Source organism: Lagopus muta, chromosome 7, assembly GCF_023343835.1.
Source record: "Lagopus muta isolate bLagMut1 chromosome 7, bLagMut1 primary, whole genome shotgun sequence".
NCBI lineage: Eukaryota > Metazoa > Chordata > Aves > Galliformes > Phasianidae > Lagopus > Lagopus muta.
This window is the reverse complement of record NC_064439.1, coordinates 41,399,103-41,413,681: the sequence shown is the minus strand read 5'-3', so window position 1 is coordinate 41,413,681 and position 14,579 is coordinate 41,399,103. Positions and strand designations below refer to the sequence as shown.

The 14,579-nt window shown below is 43.5% G+C and overlaps 1 protein-coding gene across 5 annotated transcripts in view; it reads left to right on the top strand.

Moving 5' to 3' along the window:
- The window catches only part of CPNE4 (copine 4), a 269,020-nt gene that overhangs the window by 53,470 nt on the left and 200,971 nt on the right, over positions 1-14,579 (top strand). The window contains exon 1 of one of the 5 annotated variants that reach the window (XM_048951298.1): positions 198-247. The exons of the other annotated variants lie outside the window; for them this stretch is intronic. The gene's annotated coding sequence lies outside the window, so the exon portion shown is untranslated. Of the gene's footprint in view, positions 1-197; positions 248-14,579 lie in introns of those variants that run through there. 5 annotated transcript variants of the gene reach the window in all.

The following is a 14,579-nucleotide window of genomic DNA, read 5'->3' as shown; positions in this document are numbered from 1 at the left end:
GCGTCCCGTGGGCGGCTGGCGCGGCGGGAAGGGCTCTGTGGCTGCCGGCAGCGCGCACGTGAGCTGCTCGGTTAGCGCTGCTCCGTGGTGCCGCGTCCCGCCGGCTGTCTGAGGGACGCGGCGGAGGCTCCGTCGGTTGCGTGCGGGACTTGGTGCGTTGCTGTGAGAATGCGTTTGTCAGAGCACGGAGGGAAGTAAAATAAAGTGGGAACTTTCCTTTACTCGAAGTCTGTTAGAGCAGAAAAAGGTTTTTTTTTTTTTCGTGCATATGTGTGTGTGCTGTAACTGCTTTCAGGTGAGGAAAAATCCCTCTTCGGAGATGGGAAGGGCGCTGCGTTATGTGGGTTCGGGCACACCGCGCTGGGAAGTTTCCTGCAGCCTTCGTACCCCTCCGGAGCTGCGTTTGGGGCGGCTGCAGACAAGAAGTAGGGCATAGCAGCGGCACTGCTAGCTGTGGAGTTCCCTCACCGAGAACTCCTTCTGTTCCAATGCTGAGTGTAAATTCAGTGTCTGTAGATAGATGTGTGGGGTTGCTAACCTCGTGGTCGCAGCAGAGGCTCAGGTACCTGATGTCCTTAACCTCGTGTCTGAGCACTCCCCTAAGCTTACGTTTACTTTGAGCTGGGAAAAAATGTCGCTGAAGTTTGGAGCACTCAGGAAACCTGCTAAAAAGAACGCAGAGAGATTCTCAGTATGCATGTGGAGAGCACCAGCAGTTTGTTAGCTGAGCTGCCAAGCCTAGCTGTCCATCTTCTCATCTTTCGGGAGAGGTTTGTCTAGAATAAGGTGCTTAAATGTATCTCGGTTCAAAATACTGCAGGGAAGTGAGTTGTGATGCACTAATTCTCCTGATAAGTGCTTGGTGTTTGTACCTCGAGCAGAAAGCCAATGGGGCCAGCCATATTCTTATCAGCATGGCAAAGTTGGGAGCTCCCAACAGCAGAACAGCTGGTGGTGTGGTGCTGGGAGTTGGATGCTTCCCTGAGATGGGGCAGACAGGTCTGCGGATGCAGGGAGACTGTGTGCCTTGTGTCACCTGGGATGCCTGAAGAGCAAGATGAAGCAGGGTGGTACAAGCTGTAGTGTGGGAACTCACCTGTGCTATCTGCCTTCCTTGCTGTAGATCATTGGGACTGTGTTACAAGGTAAAGATATTCCTAGCTCTTGCACACAGTGGTTGGCTGACAGCATCCAGAGTTCAAAATGTGTTTTTCAGCTCTAAGGCTTTCTCTGTCTTTTGATGTGCTTGCCATTTGGTTGGAGTTTGTTGTGGTCTCAGCTGTCTCCCTTTTTCTTAGGTTTGCTATTACTGGGTTTTAAAACCACCTAGCAGACTGTGTGTGTGGAAACAGCGCTCTGTTAATGGATTGTTAGGGTTGGAACTGGAATGTCAGGTAGCCAGTGGTCAGCACTGTGGCTCCCAATGCAACCATTAGTCAGCAACACCTCACACCGATACCGAGGCTGAAATTTAGCATCATGTGCTGCTGTGTGCTTCGTCAGTACATTGAGTGGAGGGAAGTTGTAAGTTGAGGAAGATTGCTTGGCTACAAAGAGCTGTGATGAGACAGCTGTGCATATGGTAACTTTGGTTATGGTAGCATTTGCAAAGTTTGCCAGTGCACTCAGAAATCACAACGTGAGATCATAAAGAGCAGCTGAGCGATTGCACTTCTTTTTACAGGGTGCCTGCTAGGAAGAACTCGGTGCAGCAAGGCTCTGAGGGGCCCAGGTGTGCTCTGCCCTCGGAGCTGCAGTTGTACACGGCTGTGAAGTTGCCTTCTAGCTGTAGTTTACGTTTCACTCCACGGCTCTGCGTGTGTCCTTAGGCAGCGCTGACTCGCGGAGAAGGGAAACCTGAAGGTGGCATTTGCGCCCTAGAAGAAGCTGAACGGAGATAACGGGAACTAAGGGCGCACGAAGGAACGAACTAGCAGCCGCCCAAGGGCTGGGTGGGTACGGCGGGCTCTGCGCTGCGCGGCAGCTGTGCCCACAGTCGAGCCGGGTCAGGGCTCGCAGCGGCGGCGAAGCGGAGTGTGAGGGGTGTTGGGTGCCGTGGTGCTAACGGGCTCTGTTCCTCTGCAAATAGGGAAGGTGAAAGCCGATTCAGTAATTCTCACTGACTTCCCTGAGAACGCGGCTGCACGGAGGCGCGCCCTGGGGCTCCCGCCTCTGTCACACGGGCGGGGGCAGCGGCGCGCTCAGCCCGCCGCCTTCAAGCTGCCGGCCGTGCCCGCGGAGCAGCGGGAGCGGAGCGCCGCCGGCGGGAGGCGCCCAAGGAGCGGCGGAGGGCGGGGGACTGCGGCCGGGGGCGGCTGCGTCACTGTCCGCGGCTCCCCTGCTCTCGTCACAGGGTTGTGCCGGGCTCGCGGTAGCGAAGGGAGTGCCGTCGTGTAGCGGAGTAGAGGTGTTCCCTTGTAAAGGCTCGTCAAGGGGAACTTTGCTGCGGAGCCCGGTGGCGTAGAACCGCGGCAGCGGGTGGCTGTGAAGGCGTGGTCTTAGGAGCCTGTGTGGCTGCCGTCCATCCTTTAGATTGTATTTCCCCTCTGACATCCCACCGGCAGCCTGCCCTGCTTTCCCAACCCGAAGCTGGAAGTGAAATGTTTGCCGGCACGTTTGAAGGGAGGGCAAGGGGAAGCTCAGGGTGGGAGCCGAGGGAGCTTTGGAAGCGTGGCAAACTTGGAATCACGCCTGGCTGCAGTGATCGTGTGGTTTTGATCCCTCACTGATCTGCTACAGGCGCGTGTTCTTCAGATTGACACGAGGGAGTACCCACAGCAGTTAGTTTGCCAACAAGTGTCAGTCATGGGTTAGCAAAGGCTGCAAGCAGCTGTTATGGAAGAGGTGCAGTAGCGAGGAGTAAGATTCCTTTTAGTGAAAATTGGACAAATAGGTAACTGATACACCCTAAAAAAAAAAAAAGTTTTCTTGGAGGAAAGGATAGCGAGCTGTGAAATTGCTGTGCTACAACATGTGTGTGGTTGGTCTATGCTTTCCTAATCTAGTGACTGCTTCACTTCCTCCCGGTGCATTCCATACACTCAGTGTTAGCTGGGTTGTCTCAATGGACAGAGAGACAGAATCCCGCAATGCATTTGAAGAGGGCAAGTCACCCTTCTCACAACTGGTAACAGACAACCGTTTGGCTGTGGCATGTGCCTTGGACATGTTTCCACTTCTGTTTGTAAAAGGGGGAAAATCCCTGAAGTATTTTGTCCAGAAGCTTCACCAAAGGGCAGTGCCTTCAACAATGCCTATCCCCGTGGCTCAGTGTAACATCAAGTTATAGGATTGTGAGTACCTAATTGGCTATCTAGAAAAATTCAGTCAATAAGCAGCTGGATATTTTGATACATGCAGAACTGGATTCTGAAAGAACATCTGTACACTAAAGTGAAGGCAGTAAGTGATTGGCACTGATGTTAATGCCATTAACATCCTTGGAAATGTACACAAATGAATAACCTGCAGCTAAGGATGTGCCAAATAATTTAGACAACTGTTTCTTATTTAGTCTTATGCTAATTGATATGAAAGTTTCTGCTGTTACCGTTGCCTTTTCCAGCTCATGGAGTTGCACATCACTTGTATAATTCTGGTGCTAATGCTTCTTTAGTCCACCATGTGTTGGTAACAGAAACAAATGTTTTTACTTGTCTGTTAACTTACAATGAAAGTTTTATAGGATCATTAAGTTTTACTGAGAGAGATTCAAAGTGACTTGGAGGTCCTGCCAGACATTTGGCCAGGTAGGCTCAGTTTTGTAAAGGGATAAAGAAGCGGGGGGGAAAAATATAACTGAAAATAGTTGTATGGAATTAGCATGTAGATGAAGGAGAGGAGAGAAAGGGAGACAGAAGATCGGACTGGCATGTCTGTCAGGATGGTGTAAATAAGATTGAGTGTCCTGTGAGGGATTGCAGGCTTGGAAAGTACCTGGGTGTGCTCTTTTTCAACTTGCATAAAGGCTTTCATTTCTTCAAGCTTGTATTAATGGTCTGGGCTGAAGCTCAGCTTCCCTTGCCTGGAAGAAACTGAAGGTTTGCTATGCTACAGCTTGATTTTGCAGTTCTATCAAATACAATATCAAGTATGTGTTGGGGCTGTCAGACCAAATGGGAACTGACCATAGATGAGCATAGACAGAGCAAGCAGAAAATTCTAAGTCATGGGCAACCTTTTTGTGTGAATTTAGGGAAGGCCCTTTTGTCTATTCAGCTAGATCAAGCTCTGCTTGACTAACTTTAGTTTTCACTGTGTGTTTCTCACTCAGACATAAGCAGTGATGCTAACACTTTAAAAATAAGTGTTTTTCAGTTCTGATTCAATATAAAGGCAGCCTGCAGGAATTATGTCCTGTCCTCTTCATATCAAACACAATACTATCTTCCAAAAGAAACAACTGTGCCATAGGACTGTAGAATAATAAAAACTGGGAAAACTGGTCAACTAAATTTGAAAGTTTGTTTTTCTTCACCTTGTCAGCTGCCCTGTGCCCCTCTGTTGAGCTGGGTGCGATGCTTCCAAATAAATGCTTGTCCTACGTGTGTTGTAACTGCAATTTAAAATGTGAAATGTAGTTTCTAGTTAGAAACGAGACCAAAACCTCATGTCTGTAAACATGCATTTGTAATGAATGGCTAATTTAGAACAAAGCACACCCCAAAAAGGTGTGGAAAAATATGTATTTATGAGATTACCCCTTAGCTTGAAAAATAGTCTCACTTCTGTAATGTTTATAAGGGCCAAGAATGTGTGATATATTACATTGTGTGATTATACAGAAAAAAACCTTTTTTGGGGTGGTGTTTTGTCAGTTTTATTTTGTGGTGAGCCGCATTTAACTGTGAGCCCGAGGAAGAGATACAACAGGAAAGACCTGAAAAAATGATGTCCTGCTTCCCCATCAACTCAAAACACATAAGATCAAATTGCAAAGCTAACCAGTGTGAAAAATAAATGGGACCACAACGCTGTGACTGCAAGGAGAATTCTGTTAGAGAAGTGGTCTTCAGACAATTCTTGAATGCATTCCATGCAGTGAAAAGAGAGACTGTATTCCAGTTTCTGTGCATGAAGATAAAATATCCAGTACTTAGGGACTCGATATGATCAAAGACTTTCTTATTTCATCAGTGCATGTGCAACAGCAGAGTTTTAAGGGCTACTCTGCACATTTGGTCTACAGCTGAAAGACTCACTTGAGGGCTTGTCACTCTTACAGATCTGTCAATCAGTCCCATGGCAGCAAGTTACTGTAGTTTGCTCTAACACTCTCAGTCAATTCATTCAGCCTTAACTGAGATATGGGTCGGTAATTAGAAAGCATTCGCGTGCCGTCCCTAGTCAGCATCTGGCTCAGTTTTGCTGACCTGGTAGACATCAGTATTGGGGCAGTTCCTTGGAAGTTTCATCCAAGGTTATGCAGTTCTGCTGTGTCAAAACTAGGCCTTAATCACAGACAGCTGAACCCCTAGGGGGAGGATCTGCACAAAGCTGGGGTGTGAATGATTCCCTTAGCAATATCCCAGTGGATACTGCCTGCAAGGTTCTACTTTCAGAATAGCTGGATGTTTGCTGGAGAAGCTGTGCAAGTTAAGTGTGCTCTGCACTGGACTGTTAACCACCAGCGTATTTTTTTTGAATGTATTTCTGCCATATGTGCTTTATAATTGGTTCTTTGCCTGGTGCTGATAACAGATTGCCTATGGGAGGGAATACTTAAAGAACAAACCAAACACTGCAAACCAACCAACCAACCAACCAACCAAAAAAAGCACAGAAGCCATTGAAAGAAACAGGGGAAGGTGAAGCTGAGAATATTGATGAGATGTAAAAGAGCATTGTGGGGGCAGGTACCAATAGGTAGGGTTGAAGAGAAAGGAAATGAAAGCAGGTTTCATAAGAGAGGAGAAGATACTTCTGGTATTTGCTAGAGGAGTACAAAGATGGGAAATTAGACATTAATTTAAACAAATCAGTGAAGTTCTGGCTGTTGTGAAATGCAAAGCAGAATTCACTGGTGCTGGAGTGACTCCTGTCTTGAATGGCACAGAAGAAAGAGAGCTGAATTTCTTCTCATATTTGTAAACTTACAAACTTGGAACAGTTTGTATCTGCAGTGGAAAATCAGGTCAAACTCTGTGAAAAGTTTTCTCACTGGCTCATTAGAATAAGTGGGGGAAAAAAATTCTAAGAGAACTGATTTCCATAATCTGGAATTTTTCAGAGCAGAAATTGATTGCCATGAGTGTTTGGGGTACAGTGCGTTCAGTTTTGGGAGCAGCTGCTATTTCAGTTGCATCCTTTGTGATTTATGTAAATCTGTCCAGAAAGATGACAGAGTTGTGTTTGATGCAGAAAGCAACACTTGCTTAAATAAATTGTTCATCACCATGCAGCACATTGTAGTCTAGCTAGTGGAAAATGTGTATGCGTATATTTATGTACATATTAATGCATATATAAAAAATATCTTAACAACCAAAAGTGGCTTTTGTAGCTTGCTTCTATGTGCAGACATCTTCAGGAAGAGGCAGCCTTCTTGTACTGCTAGAGGGGTATAAGGTGGGATGTGAGTGACTTCTGCTGCTTTTTGGGAACAGGGACAGAGCCTGCAGTGCCTTCATCTGAGAGGTGCCACTTAAAGCTGCAGACTTGGTGGTATAAATATTCATTGGGTGTACTAAGGTGGCTGGCTGGCTTGACACATCAGTCATCTTCTAACTTATCTTCTGTGATAAAATGTAAGTAATTAGATTGCTAAGAATTATCTTGTGCACCAGAGTGCTGCTGTGTGGTTCTTGTTGATTTTTTTTTTTATAATAAATATTCAGTCTGAGAGGAATGAAATTGCAGCAGTCTTACAGGATAACGTTCACCAGTTTTTCTTTTTTCTTTCTTTTTTTTTGACAGTAACTGAATGAGTTCGTTAACAGGACTAAAAACTTTCTGAAATCCTTATTTTAAGCAGTGTGTGGGACAGAAGGTTTTTCTTCCACCCATCTGAGATCTTTGTTTCCTGCTGTAGCGAAACAGGTTGCACTGAACTGTGATTTCTTACAGCAATGTTTTCCTTCACCCAATGTGGGTTGAATTTGCTGCCTCGCTTAGTAGACAGAATTGCTTTGTTTAATTAAAAAAAAAAAAAAAAAAAGGGGGATATTGGAAACCATTCAGTACAGAGGTTAGTAAAATCTTGTTTTGAATGAGCACCCTTGAAACTTTTTGATGTTAACTAGTCAGAGGGTGTATTTTGAAGGTTAGTGGTGATTCTTGGCAGGGTTGGCTGGGGGAATTTGTAGAAACAGCTATTCTAGTCTGCATTGGAAATGGCTTTGATTTGAACCAAAGTTAAACCAGTTTAATCAATACTAGTAGAAAGTAGTATCACAGAGAAGATTCTTCTTTCTTGCCTTAAACATCTCTATATCTTGTTACTCAGAATGTTGAGGCATTAATTCCCTGCCCTATTAAGTTATATTTGACCTTCTTGTAATGAGATTAAGCCTTTCTGCCAGTTTTCTTACATAAAAAATGATATATGTAATGTTAAGAAAGTCCAAACCTTGTACTGAGTGTAAGATGAAGCACAGCTATTGCAAGTGAGTGCAGGAAGCCAAGTGTGTTCTGTAGGCATATTAGGACATAATTAGCAAAAAGCAGATTTTTACATGACTTGAATTTTATTACGTTTTTGGATATAATGCATTTTACTGTGGGCAAATTCTTACTGTATAATCATTCTCTTTTGTGAGTACCTAAAGTTAATTCACTTATTTGCACTTGTGTCTGGGTGTTTTATCATGGAAGTAGTTATGTTTAACAACCCGTTTACTGGCTGAATAATTCTTTCATGCTGTTGTATCCATTTCCCCAGTGGTCATCCGTGACTTGTCAGACACTAATTTCTTTTTGAGAGGCTTCAGTGTTACATCTGTGACCAGAGGCTAAACTGGAGTTGAAAGAAACAGTGCAGAGAGAATGTGGACGATTTGATCGATTTGAAATGGTCCACTTGTCCTGCAGCTGAAGAGAATAAGGGAAGATGGATACAGTGAGTGACTTGCACCGTAGCTGATCTTAACTCCACTACAGAAGATGAACAGCTTTTTAGAAACGCTCACAAAGTGCCACCACGTGAGTTGCCAGCAGAACGTGTGCGATCTGTGCAAGTGGCAGTGCCCCGTGGTTTCTGGAAGATATGGGAAGTGCAGGAGAGAATGGCTCTAGCATTTTTCATGCAGCTGTTGCCAAGAAGCTCCAGTTGAACATGATCTCTTATTGATCGTGGTTTCCTTGGCTTAGTGAGTACATAAGTTGGACCACAAATTCAATTTCTGCAAGCTGATTCCTATGTTATGTATCACTGGCCATGACTGCAAAGAATTTTTATAGTGTGGATTTTGTGGGGTGTGTGTTTGTTTCTGTTATGGTATGGTTACTGTGAGCAGATGGAAACCACCTAGTGGAATTGTGGTTGGAAAATAAGTTAGAAGTTCGAGCCACTTGTGTTGAAGGGGGGAAAAAAAATCGGAGTGCTTATGATAGGTAAAGGATTGGTGTTAAATATTCTTAATAGCCTTGTGTTAGGGGAAAACACAGGAGCTGACCTCTGTGGTCAGTGACCTCGTCCTGCGAGCCTTGTAAAAAGCAAGAAAGTGACATTGGGTTGGTTTGTTCATAGTAGTCTACATAGGGTGTGACTTGTCAGTGCCTGCTGCAGTGGCCTATGGGCAGCTGGAAGATGGCAGGAGGGGAAGAGATGGAGCTGCTGAGATCCTTAGGGGGAATCCTGTCCGAACTGTCCGTTAACACTTCTTGCATGTGTGTTTGTCTGAAAGGGACACTTGTGGCAGTGCTGACAGTGGAAATCACTTGTGATATTAAGGTGTGATTCCTGAGAGCTGTTCTCACCTCTTTCCTATTGAGTGATCTCTGGAGTTTCTCTTTAACTATCTGGGGATATTGCTGTGAGGCCCTTTAGCTAAGGAGGCTGGCCATTCTTGTTTTGAAAAGCTTGCTAGATCTTATTTGATGCTTGGAAGCACCCAGGTGTTTCCCAAATGTTAATCCTAAGATATGCTCAGACCTTAAATGGAAGACTAAACTAGCTTCATGTATGGGCGTGATTTAGCAGCATGAGTTTGTCATGCTCTCTCTTGACCATGACTGTGCTGCAGTAGTTACCTCCAATGTGTGAACAGTGCAGAAAGAAAGGCTGTGGGGTCTGAGAGTACCAGTGGGGTGACTTTTCATTTTCTAATTGGTAGAAGCGAGTCAATCAGAATGCTGTCCTTTTGCAAAGAAGAAATAAGGATGCTTAAACATTGAAGCCAGTGCTACTAAGGAAACAAGAGACTAAGACAAGTGCTTGTTCTGCTGCCAGTCACATCATGGTTATCTCAGACTAAGTAGTCTCTATGACAGGAGTCCTTTGGTTTTCAGCATCAGCCCACTCCATGTTTTACAGAATCACAGGATGGCCAGGGTTGGAAGGGACCTCAAGGATCATGAATCTCCAACCTGCCTGCCACAGGCAGGGCCACCAACCTCCCCTTTTAATACTAGACCAGGCTGCCCAGAGTCCCATCCAGTCTGGCCTTGAACACCTCCAGGGATGGGGCATCCACAGCCTCTCTGGGCAGCCTGTGCCCTCAATTTAAATTTTCCCCTGTCCTGCTGTTACCTACCCTTTCAAAGAGTTGAGTTTCATGCTCTCACAAATAAGAAACTTGTGGCAAAGATATTAAGAGGCTTTTGATCATTAATTCTTACTCGTAGGGTGTGAGGTTTAAGTGTTCAACTTGAGTGGAATGCTTTGAAAATGGAAAGTAAAACAATATTTTTTAAAATATTTTTCTGGGAGTTTATCATGCAATACAGAGTTTGGGGATTTGATTCCAAAAGCCTAGTTATGTTGTGTCTTAGTTGCTGTTTGTAAGTATTCTAGGATAAAATGTCTACTTGTAGTTTGTAAGCAGTAAACTGTACTAGCTACTTAATTCCACGTATTTCTTTAGAGCACAGTTACCTTAACTAGTGCTGAATTGCAGCATTTGCATGGCCCAATTTTGGGATTCTGTTCCATTTGCCTTCATCAGAAATGGAAGTTATGGAAGTTCTGCTCACAAAACATGATAAAAACACTGAGCTGGGTAGGAAACAAGTTTTGAAACAAACAAAACACCAAACGAACAGAAACAAAACACAGAAGGCAAACTATAGCATGTCAGAGTTTAACAATATGCATTGTTTGCATCATCATCTTGGTTTCTTTTTTTTGCTTTCTTTACCTCCACTTCTTTGAGCAATGTTCTGAAATTAGATATAAGTATCTGAAAAACTAGGATTGTTTTGGCTTGCTTAAACAAATGATTTGTTGAGATTCTTCAACTGAGCGCTGCTATTTTATTATCAGAGATAAAAATATGTTTTTTTTTAAGTACTCAATATCTAGCCTATAGTTCTACATAAGCTCTTACTGCTGGTGTACTTCAAAGTAGAATTTAAGATTTTTGTTGTTTCTTGTTAGCCATATTAAGATTGAAACTTTTTTTTCATAGAATTGTAGAATGGCCCAGGTTGAAAAGGACCACAAAGATCATTGAGTTTCAACCCCTTGCTGTGTGCAGGGTCGCCAGCCACCAGACCAGGCTGCCCAGAGCCACATCCAGCCTGGCCTTGAATGCCTCCAGGGATGGGGCATCCATAGCCTCCTTGGACTTATTTTTCTTATTATAGAGTTATTCTTCTAATCCGTTGACCTGGATTGAAGCAGATTTGCTTTCTGGCTTTCATGTGTCAGGAAACATTTGTCTTTGCATGTAGGGTAGGGTGACTAATGCATTTTATTATTGCACTGTGGCCACTGAGCAAAATAACTTCAAATGCTTATCTGGATTGCTCTGACACAAATCTTTGCCCCACTTTGTTTTTTGTGTTGGTAAGAATTTTTGAGGGTTATACGCAATATATTCTGTTTTCATTTGAAGTAATTTTCCTGGCAGCAGCACACGTGTGTTGCCCTGGCCTATTGGTGCACAGAGGGGTGGCTGGAGCACTTCCTGTGGGTAGGCTGACCATCTTGCTTCAGAGCTGGTCCAGAAGATGAGAGAACACTGCCTGGTTTCCCTTCTAATCAGCCCCAGTGGGGAGAGGAGGAACCAAGCCCCAGGCTTCAGCCTCACTCCATGTTATACTGAAGGGTATGTTATGCACAAGGACACACACTGCCCTGGGAGAGACCACAACAGCTCTGTGTGCTGGACTGACTGAAGCATGAAAGACTGAAGGAGCAAGGAAAGCCCTTGAATCCTCTTGGGTGGAGGAAGGATTTGGATTTCCCTCTTTGCTGTATGCCCAATATCCTTTGGGCAAAAGGAAGCTGCTGGCAACAACTTGGAACTGTAAATTGTTGCTTGCATTTTAGCTGAAAGTTCTCAGCAAGGTGGGTAGAAATCATGAAAAACTTGGAGCGACAAGTTTGTCATGATTTGAGACTTGGAAACTCTATGTGTTGAGTTTCTTTTTTTGTTTTTGTTTTTCTTCTTGAACATTTGCAGCAATTTTCCTTCAGCATCATTTGACTTGCTTGAAAATTCTAAGCAGCATTGCTATTGCGTGAGATATTAGAAGCTGTTGGGACAGTGGTCACTGCCAGCTTTTTCTGCTGTTATTCTTGCAGTCAGAAATAAAGGTATTCCAAGGGAAGAGCATTGTGTGAGTGGCAGGGCAGCAACGTGTAGGAGGATGATCTGCCTTCACTCCCTGTCAGGTTGTCCCTTATGTGAGGTGTGTATTTGGGAGTGGGTTTACTTCCCCAGGGAGGGAAGAGGCAATATGAAAGGCTGAAGGAGGAAGAAAAGGCAGGGAAGATTAAAAAACTGCATTTGAAGTCAGCCTAACCAGCCTATGAATTCTCACAGATGTTAAATAGTGTTGCTCCTCTGGGCTTTGGTGTTTGAATGACCCGTGAGTATTGCTGGGAACTGAGGGACAGCAGGGTTATGCAGTTCATCTGCAGTCGTACCAGGGATCTGTGACTGTGAGACACCAGAACAGCGATGTTTGGATTCCCAGTCCAACATGCAGTCATGTGCATTTGCCCTTAAAACTGGTTTCTGCACTATTTTAAATATATTTGAGAGGAAGCAGAAAGATCAATCCCAACATTGTTTAATTTCTGTTCAAACAGACAAAGTGACAGGCACAAATAGTTGCCTGTGGTATTTCAGTAGAGCATGTGTGCTTTTGGGCTGTGTGAAAGTACTTGAGGAAAAACTCCTATTTATGAAGAGTTTTAGAGCTGTTTGTCTTCTTCAGCTATTCCATGAGCTATTTACTTCTTCAGCTGAGCTAACATCTATTAAACATTCATTCCAAGAGTAATACCCTCAAGAGTCAATTTAGGTAAACTGCAGTACCTCTTTCTAGACAAGAAAAGAAAAAAGAAAAAAAAAAAAGAAAAAAGCTTTCCAGAATGCACATAGAAAAATTCATTAAATGATTTTTTCTTTTTTTCCTCAGTTCTTATTATATATTGAGATTAAAAAAAATTCTGATGAGGGAGTAGAGGAGGGAAGAAGCAGCTCCTTTGTCAGCTGCATAAAGGGACAGTCAGAGCTTTTGTGTGTATAGTTTTTTTTAATCATGTCTTCAATTTTCTTCTAAGTTGAGTATGTTATCGTGACTGCAAACTTTCACACTCCCATTGTCATAAACAATAGTCTAATAACCTTTAGAGCTTTGACATTTTCAAGCCTGGCAGCCAAATGAGTGTTTGGAAGAGTGTTGAAGACTGTGGCTTAAATCATGTTACACTGCATTGTCATTTGCTTCCAATACTGTATGATATTTTTAAAGCCATACGCCTGCAGCAGTGGGTGATGTTTGAGAATCAACATCACCTTTGGTTACTATCAAGAAGACAAGCAGCTGCATTCTGCTGGAGGTGAGATACAAGATGTGGCTGAACTATGCAGCATTTTCAGCTGAGAACTTGCAGGGCTTGGAGGGGAACACAGATAACACAGATACAGGTGAGACCTGGGCAGCAGTGTGGACCCTGGTGGGATGCTGAGTTGTGTGATCCTGGAAGAGGATCTGCTATCATTCTGTCATATAGGTTCTGCTCTGTGTTCAAGTATTAACAGATGTTTTAAGCCCTGAAGCATAAGACCTAGCTGCTGATGGGTTAGGTCACAAATAGGAGAAATAATTGGTGTGTGTCAGGGAATGTTTTTTCCCTAACCACTATTTATTTTTGGTGAGAGGATGCAGTGGTTTTAGTAGGTTGGGCATTCCTAGGTTGTTGTGTTCTTTTTTTTTTTTTTTTTTTTTTTTTTTTTAAGGCAATGAAAATACATTCTGGGACTTTTTGGAAGGATGATTCTTTCCCCCCCAAGGTGTTTTTGTTTTCGCTCAACTTTAAATTATTCAGCTTTGCAAAATGGTAGGTGAATGCTGGTGGGCCACTGGTACATGGCAACGCAACCACAGACAAACTGTAGCAACAAAGGCAAGTATTTACCTGCACTTCAGTGGTCTTCCCACCCTCATCACCCAGATATGATCAGCTCTTTTCAGTCTTAGGAAGAGGAATCAGGTTACTGGTGTTTGCTAGTGCCGTGTTGCCTGAGGTTGTGCCTCCACAGCTCTGCAAGTACAGAAGGTTTATAAAAATGTTCAAGTCTGCTTCAGGTTAAATCTAAGATGAGTTTAACTTGCTTTATGTTGTAGTGAGTTTGAGTTGGCCCACTGGCTTTGGAAGTAGTCTGGAGAGTACTTCCTGCCATCAGAGCCCAAGGGAGGGAGGGGACAATACCAGGTTTAAGCAGCACAGCTGCCTGCAGAAGAACTGTGTGGAGCCTGGTTTGACAGCAGTACACGTGCCTTATATCAGCACAGGTTTAAGCGTGTAAAAGTGCTTTTACCAGTATGTAATGGATGAGGAGGTCCTAGAAGAATTCTTAGCAGGGGGGTTGGAACTAATTGATCCTAAAGGTCCCCTCCAACCCAAACCATTGTATGATTCTAAGATGATTCTATGACTTTGGTGTTCCAGCAGTTTTCTGAGTGTAGATAAAGACACAGCATTTAGGTCGCACCACCTCACCTGGATTTGATTATTTTAAAGATCTCTTCTTAATAAGATCCAGCCTTATCATGTAAAGCAATTTTAGCTTGCTGCAATGTTGAATTAAATGTGTTTAAAGCTATTTTTAAGCAGATACGTCTTTCTTACATAGATGTGTATCTGTAAATATCCATCAAGCCTGGCCGTGCATCATTTCAAGTCTGGATCCCAAAACAGCTAATTGGTGGTGGTTTATTATTGTTTTCTTAATTTTTGTCCTCTTTAGGTACCGTACCGTGCTGGTAGTTTCCAGGCAAACTGCAGTTCAAGATGCAGGCTTCTTTTTTTTTTTTTTTTTTTTTTTTTTTTTAACTATCTAACTTTATAGAATAGTTGTATTGATCTCTAGAAACCATATTTTATAAGCTAAAAGTCCCCCCCCTTTTTTTTTCTCAGCAGGAATTGGTGGTGTGGTATTTAATATAAGAGTTAAAAACTTCTT